This window comes from Octodon degus, unplaced genomic scaffold, assembly GCF_000260255.1.
Source record: "Octodon degus isolate 3935 unplaced genomic scaffold, OctDeg1.0 scaffold00081, whole genome shotgun sequence".
Classification (NCBI taxonomy): Eukaryota; Metazoa; Chordata; class Mammalia; order Rodentia; family Octodontidae; genus Octodon; species Octodon degus.
The window spans coordinates 9,061,842-9,071,579 of record NW_004524657.1 but is presented as its reverse complement, the minus strand read 5'-3'; the positions used below and the strand labels follow the sequence as shown (position 1 = coordinate 9,071,579).

The 9,738-nt window shown below is 41.3% G+C and overlaps 1 pseudogene; it reads left to right on the top strand.

Moving 5' to 3' along the window:
• Nucleotides 1-7,674: 7,674 nt before the first annotated feature.
• Nucleotides 7,675-7,999, top strand: LOC101575070 (annotated as a pseudogene).
• Nucleotides 8,000-9,738: the final 1,739 nt, after the last annotated feature.

The following is a 9,738-nucleotide window of genomic DNA, read 5'->3' as shown; positions in this document are numbered from 1 at the left end:
GGGGGCGGGGCTGGCTGGCATGTGGTGCTGGGGGATTGAACCGCGGTCCCTGTGCTTTCCTAAGCTTGTTCTAAGTAGGTGATTTAGACCACTGAGCCATCTCACCAGCCCCTATATAGTTATTTTAAAAAGCCTGAAGAAATAATTTTTGAATGTTTTCACCATAAAAATGACATTGTTGATAAGATGGGTATCTTTTTTTGAGGGGGGTGGGGCGGAACCAGGTATTGAACTCAGGCCCTTCCACTTGCCAGGGAAGCGCTTGTTCCACTGAGCCATCTCCTCAGCCCCAAGATGGGTATCTTTACCCTGATTTAAACACTACAAAATGTATACATATATTGATAGATCATGTTGCCCTATTAATACATGTTTTTATATTCCAGCTTATTCTTGCAATTTAGCAAGACCTTGTCTCAAAAAGGGAGACCATTCTTGGTGGCACATGCCTGATATCCCAGCACTCAGAAGGCTGAGGAAGGAGGATTGCTGCCAGTTTGCCTGGGCTACAAAGTGAGCTCTTGGCCAGCCTGAACTGCATAGCAAGACCCTGTCTCAAAAAGATGAAAGAGAAAAAGAGAGAGAGAGAGAGAGAGAGAAAACTGAATATATATTTCAGTGCAAGCCCTGGTTTCCATCCCCTGTACCACAATAAATAAATGAATTTAATTAATAAAAATTAAACAATTATTGAAAAAAGTCATTAAATAAATTCTGCATTTTTAAAAATGTATTAAGGACAGGGTCTACAGGGTCTCCCTACACAAATCAGATTCGTAGTGATCCTCCTGTTTTCAGCCTCTCAAGCACAGGGATTACAGGGTGTGCCGCCACGCCCATTCTCAATTGCCCTCTCAGCACTCCCCTGAGGGTGGGGCCTGCACAGCACACTTAAATTCTGCATTTAATGCACTTTATTTATTTTTTTTTTTAATTATCTTTTTGGAGGATGGGTATTGAATTCAGGCCCTTGCACTTGTCAGGCAAGCACTTATTGTACTGAGCCATCTCCCAGGCCCTTAATTCATCCTTTTAATTTTTAGTTTTTTTAACATAAAGTGAGAACTTCAAAATATTTTCTTTTCTTTTTAAACATTTATTTATTTATTTATTTATTTATTTATTTATTTTGTGTGTGTGGCCAGCTCAGCCCACCAGGGGGCGGGGCTGGCTGGCATGTGGTGCTGGGGGATTGAACCGCGCTCCCTGTGCTTTGCTAAGCTTGCTCTAAGTAGGTGCTTTAGACCACTGAGCCATCTTACCAGCCCCAAAATATTTTCAAAGCCATATACAGAATAATTCTAAATTCTGTATTTATTTTTTTCCCTCTGTGTTGTATGTTACAGGTCGGTGCCGAAAGAAACGACAAGAAGACCTGATGAATGTAGCTTCAGAGGTCTCACTGAGATTAGTCTCTCTCCAAGGGAGCCCAGAGCCTCAGAAGCATCTCACTTTTATTGAGGGGTAAAGGCAGCCTAAGGTATGTGCATAATTACCTAAGTGAATACAAACTACTCTCTTTATTAACTTCCACCATTTGCCTAACACTAGGTTCACACAAATGCTAGCCGATAACATCCCAAGCAAGGGATCAAAGGACAGAGCGCCTGCAGGAGAAGCTGTTATCTGCAGCTTTGAATCCCAGCTTTTCCGGAATTTGCAAACAGACAGCAACTCTCCTTGGGATCTATCTATTATTTTCCTGCCCTCTTGGGACATCAGGCTTTTGTCTCAAATCTATATTTCTACACCTCTGACCTTTGATAATGCTCTTGCTGTACTTGTTGTAATCCAAAAATGAGACAACTGGGAGACAAGTCCAAAAAGAAAAGAGCGCTTTATTTTAGCTGATACCCAGCGGCAATACCCGGCACAAAGTGCCTAAGTGCTCGCCCAGGAGAGGAGAGACAAGGTTTTTTTGTTTTGTTTTGTTTTGTTTTGTTTTTTTAATTTTTTTTTTTTTTTTTTGGCGGAACCGGGGATTGAACTCAGACACTTGTGATTGCCAGAGACAAGGGTTTTTAAGGCTGAAAACTGCAAAGGGGTGGTCTTGTGACTTGAGAGCAAGGGAATGCAGCACAGGGGTCAGTGTCCACTTTCGGGAAAACAAGTTACATTTTTTTAACATGCGGTTACAATTTTCAGGAACAAATAATTACAATTTATGGTTCAGTGTTGATCACAGGACATATTGTGTGGAGTGCTCTGGGGTAAGGAATAGTTCAGATCTTAACCTTTAACACACTGTGATTTAGAACAAAGGAATAGTTTGAACATTAACAAACTGTGTTCAGAGGTCTGGTGGATGGCTTGAGCCACCAAGATGGAGTTTAAGTTGTCAGCTTATACCAAACAATCCTCATTAATAAAGTTACAGTGGAAATGTATAGAGGTGTATAATATAATGGCTATTCTGGTTACAAAATGGAGTTAATCACATAGGTTATAACAGAAACATACAGAATTGTATAACAAAATAGCTGTTCTAGTTACAAAAATGGAGACGGTTACATAAGTTGTAACAGTACTCATTTAATAGAAAATTCTTGTTGTTGTTGAACTCTTTTTTCTTTCTTTTTAGTTCATATTTGTGATATAGAATAGTGTTTTGTTGAGGACACTGGCACATGCACATAACATGTTTTGACCATTTGCAATCCCTTTGTCCTCCTTGTTATAACTTGACCAAAGCGCCACCATCCTGTTCTGTATGCGCCATCTTAGTGAACCATGTCAGCTGCTGTAAAATGTAACTTCCTGCTTCCCAAGCCCCCCATTCCACCCTTGAGTTCCAATGTGACTTCTGTTTCCCAAGCCCACTCCAGACCTATAACCATATTTAGTCTCAACAGATGCCATGACTTTTTAAACTTCCCGAGTTGTACCCCCCCCCACCAGTAACTCCATCTTGGCTCTCTGATTCACCCTTGCCCTAGTTAATTACAATGACTCCATCTTGGTTCTCTGATTCACCCCTGCCCTGGTTCAGAGAATGTCTTAAGGCAAAAACAGGTATTCCTGGCAACCAGTCGGCCACATTGTCCTTATAAGGTTAGCATGACTGCATACCTAGATTGCACACCCTGTTCTGTACTCCACCTAGTCCAAAGGGGTAACTCCTCTGTATCCAGCTTCCTCTAGGTGGGCTACAACCAATCCTGCAAAAGGTCATGTGCCCCCTTAACCACATTAACATCTGCTGTTGGCTTCTGTGATCGGCTTGCTTGGATGGGCGGTTTTGCGGTTTTTGGGGTTAAATTACTGTACCTCCCCTTGCTCAGGGCTCCTCTCTGTCTCTTGGACTCTGAGGGTGCCGCTGGGTACCAGCTAAAATGAAGTGCTACCTTCTTTTTGGATGATCTGCCTCGTTGTCTCCTTTGTGGGTTATAACACTCCTCTCCCTGACACACAACCCCAACTCCAAACATCTATTTCTAGTTTTGTATCAAGTCTCCTCTATTCATTTACTTATATTTTAGGTTTCTCATATAAGAGGAAAATATGCAATATTTAGCTTTCTCAGTGGCTTATTTAGCTGAGCATGATGGTTTCAGGTCACAATGTTATGGGTCAATCAGGATAGGAACCATATCAACCAGATTGGAATTTGGAAATCCGTTTATTACTGAGCTCAGGGTCCCTGGTCTGCTCTCATGCAGGTTTTAAAACCTGGAACCACATTGAGTTTGATAAGCAAATTCACTGTCTCACCACATTCAGTTTGGTAAACAAATTCATTGTCTGACACAAAATAATGCTTTCAGAGTGATTGGGACCACTACTCAAACTACATTTCCGGGGCTTTGGTTTCAGTTTCTGGTTAATTTGCACCTGAGTACCTGCAGGCAGCCTTGCATAGCCCGAGGTTACAAGAAGTTAAAGCCCCTTTAGTTTCCTTTAAGTCATCTCTGTAAGCTAACTTTGCTGACAGGAATTGGTGAGGGTTACAGGAATTTTATGTAGCAAACAGCGAGAAACAGCCACTAGTTACTAAACAACTTAGCACAGTGGTAAGTAAACATTTTTACCCAACAGAAAACACAAGATTTACATTTATAATCTAAAATGTGAGTTGATCCATTACAACATCAGTTTTCCTTCAAATAGCAGCATTCTATTCTTCCCTGTGGCTGGGTAATACTCTACTGTGCACATGGCACACCTTTCCTCTACCCACTCATCTGTTCACAGGCATCAAGGTTGCTTTCAGAGCGTGGCTGTTGTGAGCTGTTGTGAGCTGACAGGTATGCATGTCTCATAGTGTAGCATCTTTAGTTCTTTCAAGAATATACCCAGAAGAGGGATAGCTGTGTTAAATGGAATCTCTATGTTGTTGTTGCTGTTGTTGTTGTAGTTGTCATCGTTGTGTTTTCATTTTTCTGAGATAGGGTCTTACTATGCAGTTCGGGTTGGCCTTGAGCTCACTTTGTAGCCGAAGCTGGTCTTGAACTCGCAAGGATCCTCCTGCCTCTGCCTCCTGAGTGCTGCAATTACAGGCATATGCCGCCACACCTGGCTTAGACTTTCTATGTTTTGTTTTCTGAGGAATCTCCACTTTGATTTCCACAGGGTTATTCTAGTTGCATTTCCACCAACAATGTAGTATTTCTCCTTTTTCCCCCTCATCCTCACCAATATTGTTTTTCCTATTCTTTTGACAGCCATTCTGACTGGAGTAAGATAGATTCTCCTAAATTGTTTAGATTTGGTTTGCATTTTTCTAAGGGTTAAAGATGTTGAACGCTTTTTAAAATGTAGTTATTGAATGTTTGCACTTCTTGTGGGCCTGCTGGTTAGCTTCAGTTGTTTAAGCGCCTGCTCATGCAAATGCAGTCAGGTGCAGGATACTATGATTCAATCCCCACCTCCACCTGCATTACCAGACGCCCCCTTAAGGCAGCCTGAGCCAGCTCCCCGCTCAAAAAAAAAAAAGTTCTCACTTCTTTCAGTTCATTTCATGAATTAGGTCATTTGTTTAGGGGAGTAATTTTTTGAGGTTTTTTGTTTGTTTGTTTGTTTGTTTTTTAATGTCCTAGATATTAGTCCTCTATTAGACAAGTAGCTAGCAAAAATTGTCTTCTGGGCTGGGGAGATAGCTCAGTGGTCTAAGTGTCTGTCTGGCAAGCACAAGGTCCGGAGTTTGATCCCCAATACTGTATGCCATGCAGCCCCTGGAACCCCAAATGCACTGTGCCAGCTCTAGGTATGGTGGTGCATATCTGTAATCCCAGCACTGGGGAGACTGAGACAGGAGGATCACTATGAGTTTGGGCTGTGTAGTGAGACCCTGTACCAAATAAATAAATAAATATTTTTTAAATTTAAAAAGTCTCCCAGGGCCGGGGAGATGGCTCAGTGGAATAAGCGCTTCCCTGGCAAGCACAAGGGCCTGAGTTCAACCCCCGGTTCCATCACAAGAAAAAATAAATAAATAAAAAATCTCCCGTTGTTTTTTTTTTTGGCGGAACCGGGGATTGAACTCAGGCCCTTGCGCTTGCCAGGGAAGCGCTTAGTCCACTGAGCCATCTCCCTGGCCCAAGTCTCCCATTTATAGGTTATCTTTTTATTCTGTTGTTTCCTTTGCTGTGCAAAAGCTTTTTATTTTATATATCATTCAGTGATATTTGATATTATTTCCTATACTATTAGAGTTTTATTTGAAAGTCTTTGCCTGTGCATACAGCTGTATTTCCCCTATGCTATCTCCCACAGTTTGAAAGTTTCAATTTTTGTAGTTCTTTTATCTATTTTTATTTTATCTATTTGTATTTTAGCAGAGAGTGAGAGATAGGGATGTAGTTTCAATTTTCTACAAGTGAGTATCTAGTTTATCTAACACCATTTGTTAATGAGGCTTTCTTTTTCCAAAGTATGTTTTGGGCCTTTTTGTTGAAAAAATCAGATGGTTAAAGGTGCATGAGGTTGCTTCTTCTGCTCTATCCCAGTGGTCTACATGTCCATTCTTATGCCAGTACCAGGTTGATTTTGCTACCATGTGTTTGTAATATAACTTGAAATCCACTACTATGATGAGTATCACTTTGCTCTTTTTGTTCACAATTACTTTGGGTGCCCTAGGTCTTTTCTGAGTCTCTGAATTTTAGGATTGATTTTTCTAGTTCTGTGAATAATACTGTTATTTGAATAGATATTGCATTAAATTCATAGATTGCTTTTGATGATTTGGCCATTTTCACAATATTAATTCTGCCAATCCAAGAACAAGGATGTGGTGATTGAGCCTAATTGTATCGCTATCATTAGCTTGGGAGCTTGGGATGGGATTAATAAAGCTCACTCCTGGGTGCTTTTTTGGTAGTTTGCAGAGGCATGACTTTGGGTGTTAGATAGGGTCCTTGGCCCCTTCTACTCTGGTGCTTCTCTCCTGTCCTGTTCATGGTTGCCAAGAACTAAGCAACTTGGCTCTGCAATTCCCTTCTGCTATGATGTTGCTACCTTGCTGTGAGTCAGCCATGGACTGAATCCTCCAAAGTTATGAAAAAAATTAATTTCCTCATTTAAGTTATGGGTGTTACTAGGTTTCAATGAAGGCAATCCTCATAGAAAATTGATACTAGCAAAGTGGGGTTATGGCTGTGAATGTACATAACCATGTGGTCTAGAAGCCTTAAAGTAGGTTTGTGGGAGAAAAAAATAAGTCATCTATATTCTTTGCCATTATCCTAAGACTGTGGAAAACTGAGATTAGGAATGGCGGAAAATTGATCTGGCTGATAAAATTTTAAGGTGGCTCAAAATTCAAACTGTGGCTAGGTGTTCATTGAGATGTAAGGGCAAAACTCAGGATGAAAAAAAGAAAAGAAAAACTTAAATTTTAGCCCCAAAATAATCATGGGGGGGGTGGCTAGTGGGATAGCTCAGTTGTCTAAAGCACCTGCTTGGGCAAACTCAGTCAGGTGTGGGGACTGCAGTTTGATATCCAGTACCACATGCTCACCAGATAAACCCTTAAGGTGGTCCTAGCCAGTCAAAAAAAAGAATCCTTCTCAATAATCATTTGAAAGGGTTGGCCAGATAGCTCAGCAGATTAAAGCACCTGCTTAGGCAGACGCAGAGGTCAGAGGTTCAATCCCCAGCCTGCCATGTCAGCCCCACCCCTGGAGCTCACTGAGACAGTGATTGAGACTGGACATGGTGGTGCATACCTGTAATCCTAGCTCTTAGGAAGCTGAAAACAGGAGGCTCACTATAAGTCCAATCTGTGTAGTGAGATCCTGTAGACCCTGCACTAAATACAAAAAAAAAAAAAAAAAAAAAAAAAAAAGAATCATGAGTAAAGTTGGGACCTAAGGAGATATACCTGTTAAAGAGATTAGCACTATTAAAAAGAAACTAAGGCGGGGCTGGTGAGATGGCTCAGTGGTCTAAAGCACCTACTTGGAACAAGCTTGGCAAAACACAGGGACCACAGTTCAATCCCCCAGCACCACATGCCAGCCAGCCCCGCCCCCTGGTGGGCTGAGCTGGCCACACACACACACACACACGAAACTAAGGCAAGCATGATGGCACATGCCGGCAACCCCAGGACTTGGGAGGCTGAGGAAGAAAAATTGCAATGAGTTCCAAGCCAAACGGGACTACATAATGACTTCAAGACCAGCGACTACATAGTGATACCTTGTCTCAAAAAACTAAAACAAAGAGCGACTACTGCGTTAGGAACAATGGCAGGTATGGCGTTGGCGTCTCTGGCGCAGCTCGGCGTTTGGGGAATGAGGGCCATGCAAACCCGAGGCTTCAGCTCCGACAAGGATCATGAGAGTTCTTCCGACTCGATGGGAGACGCTGGTGGGGCCTTCTCAAAGAGAGAGCAGGCTGAAGAGGAGGGGTTCTTCCGACAGAAGACTAAAGAACAACTGGCAGCCTTGAAGCAACATCATGAAGATGAAATCATCATCATAAAAAGGCAACTGAACATATGGAGAAAGAAATTGAACGACATAAGCATAAGATCAAACAACTGACACATGATTAAATGCACATGTTCCCCACAGAATAGCATCAATCTTTGTCCACTTCTATGTAGACATAATCCTGGCCTAATTACTATTTGGTCTGTATGCTGCAAACATAATAAATTGTCATCAGTGAAAAAAAAAAAAACTAAAGCAAACAGAAAAGGAACCAAGTACTTTGTACAGAGACAAAAATATGACTTGAGGGAGTCAAGATGACCCCCCCCCCAACCATAGACTTAAAGGTGCAAAAGTGTAAACCTTTCATTTGAGAAATGAGCCTCAGGCCTCCCTGTTAGAGAAGAGCTGTCTAGGGAATTGGTTCCTCAGGATTCATTTCACTGTGCTTAGCCTTGCAAACACTTACAACCTGCTGTTGCCATAGTCCAGCAGCAGGAGCCTAGCCACTGCCTTCGCTAGTCAGATCTTGGGTTCATCCGTATGATGCTGATCATTTAGGCATGTAGAATGCAAGAGCTGCAAGTCATGGAAGTTTTCAACCAGATTTCAAAGAAAAGTCTAGAAGACCAAGCAAGGTGCCTCTGATGCATGAAGCCGTGGGAAGGAGAACAAAGGTTCTGTGGAGACCTCAGGAAGTAAGAGATGACAGGAACATAGAGCATCTGCCCACAAAAGTGCAAAAAAAAAAAAAAAAAAAAGTGCAAACAGCAAGTAGAGCCAGCCCAAGAGACAGACCACATGGGCTGTAGCCAGCAAAGATATAAGGACAAGATTATCCACGCCCTGTGGAACTCACATCTCATCACCATATGCCCCAGATGCCAGACACAGAACTGCAGGATTTAATGTTTGCAAAACTGGTTTTCAGTCTTGCTTTAGTCTGATTTTTTTCTATGCTTCTATTCCTCACGTTTGGAATGGAAATGTTCACCTTATAGTACTATGTCTTGGGATAATGGAAGTTGTTTTTTTTTTTATTTTATTTTTAAAGAAGTTCACAGCTAAAAGTTATTTTGACTCTAAGAGACTGTCTTTTGAAGAATGCTAACCTGATGAACCTATGAGCCTTGTGTGAAGGGATTATTGTGTTTCCACTTGTATTGGTGGAATTATTAACTTATTGTGTTTATTTGGAGAGTAACATGGTTTAAAGAGATTTTTTAAATAATTTATTTATTTGGTATAGGGTCTCACTACACAGGTCGGACTAATAATGATCCTCCTGTCTCAGCCTCCCCAGCGCGGGAATTACAGGTGTGCGCCACCAAGAGAGATATGTTTGAGTGTCAAGTTGACAGGGATGAAATATGAAGCTTAAAATTGTTTCAGTTTGATTGGTTTATAAGTGACCTAAGGGATTAAAGCATACTCTTGGGTCTGGGTGGGACATGTAAGTGTGACTTCATTATTATATCAACTGAAACAGGTCTATCCCAATAGGACAAACCATCAATCTCAATCCCTTCTTAATAAGTCTTTACTTTCACAGGTACAAAAGGTTTTTCCTTTCTGACTCTCACTGCAAGTGATCTGTGCTAATAGATGGCCTATAGGAAAAGTTCTGACTAGTTAGCTAATAGTTGGAAATCTAAAAACTATAAAAGATCACTGTAGTTCAGTTTGGCCAATAGAGCTAAGGGTATCTTCTGGTTTGAAGATTCTTGTTTTGTGTGTTTCTATGTTTGCCTTTCTGTATAATGTATATTAATAATCAGTTAAAGGACTTTCTTTTTTTTTTAATTTTATTCATTTATGTGTGTGTGTGTGTGTGTGTGTGTGTGTGTGTGTGGCCAGCTCA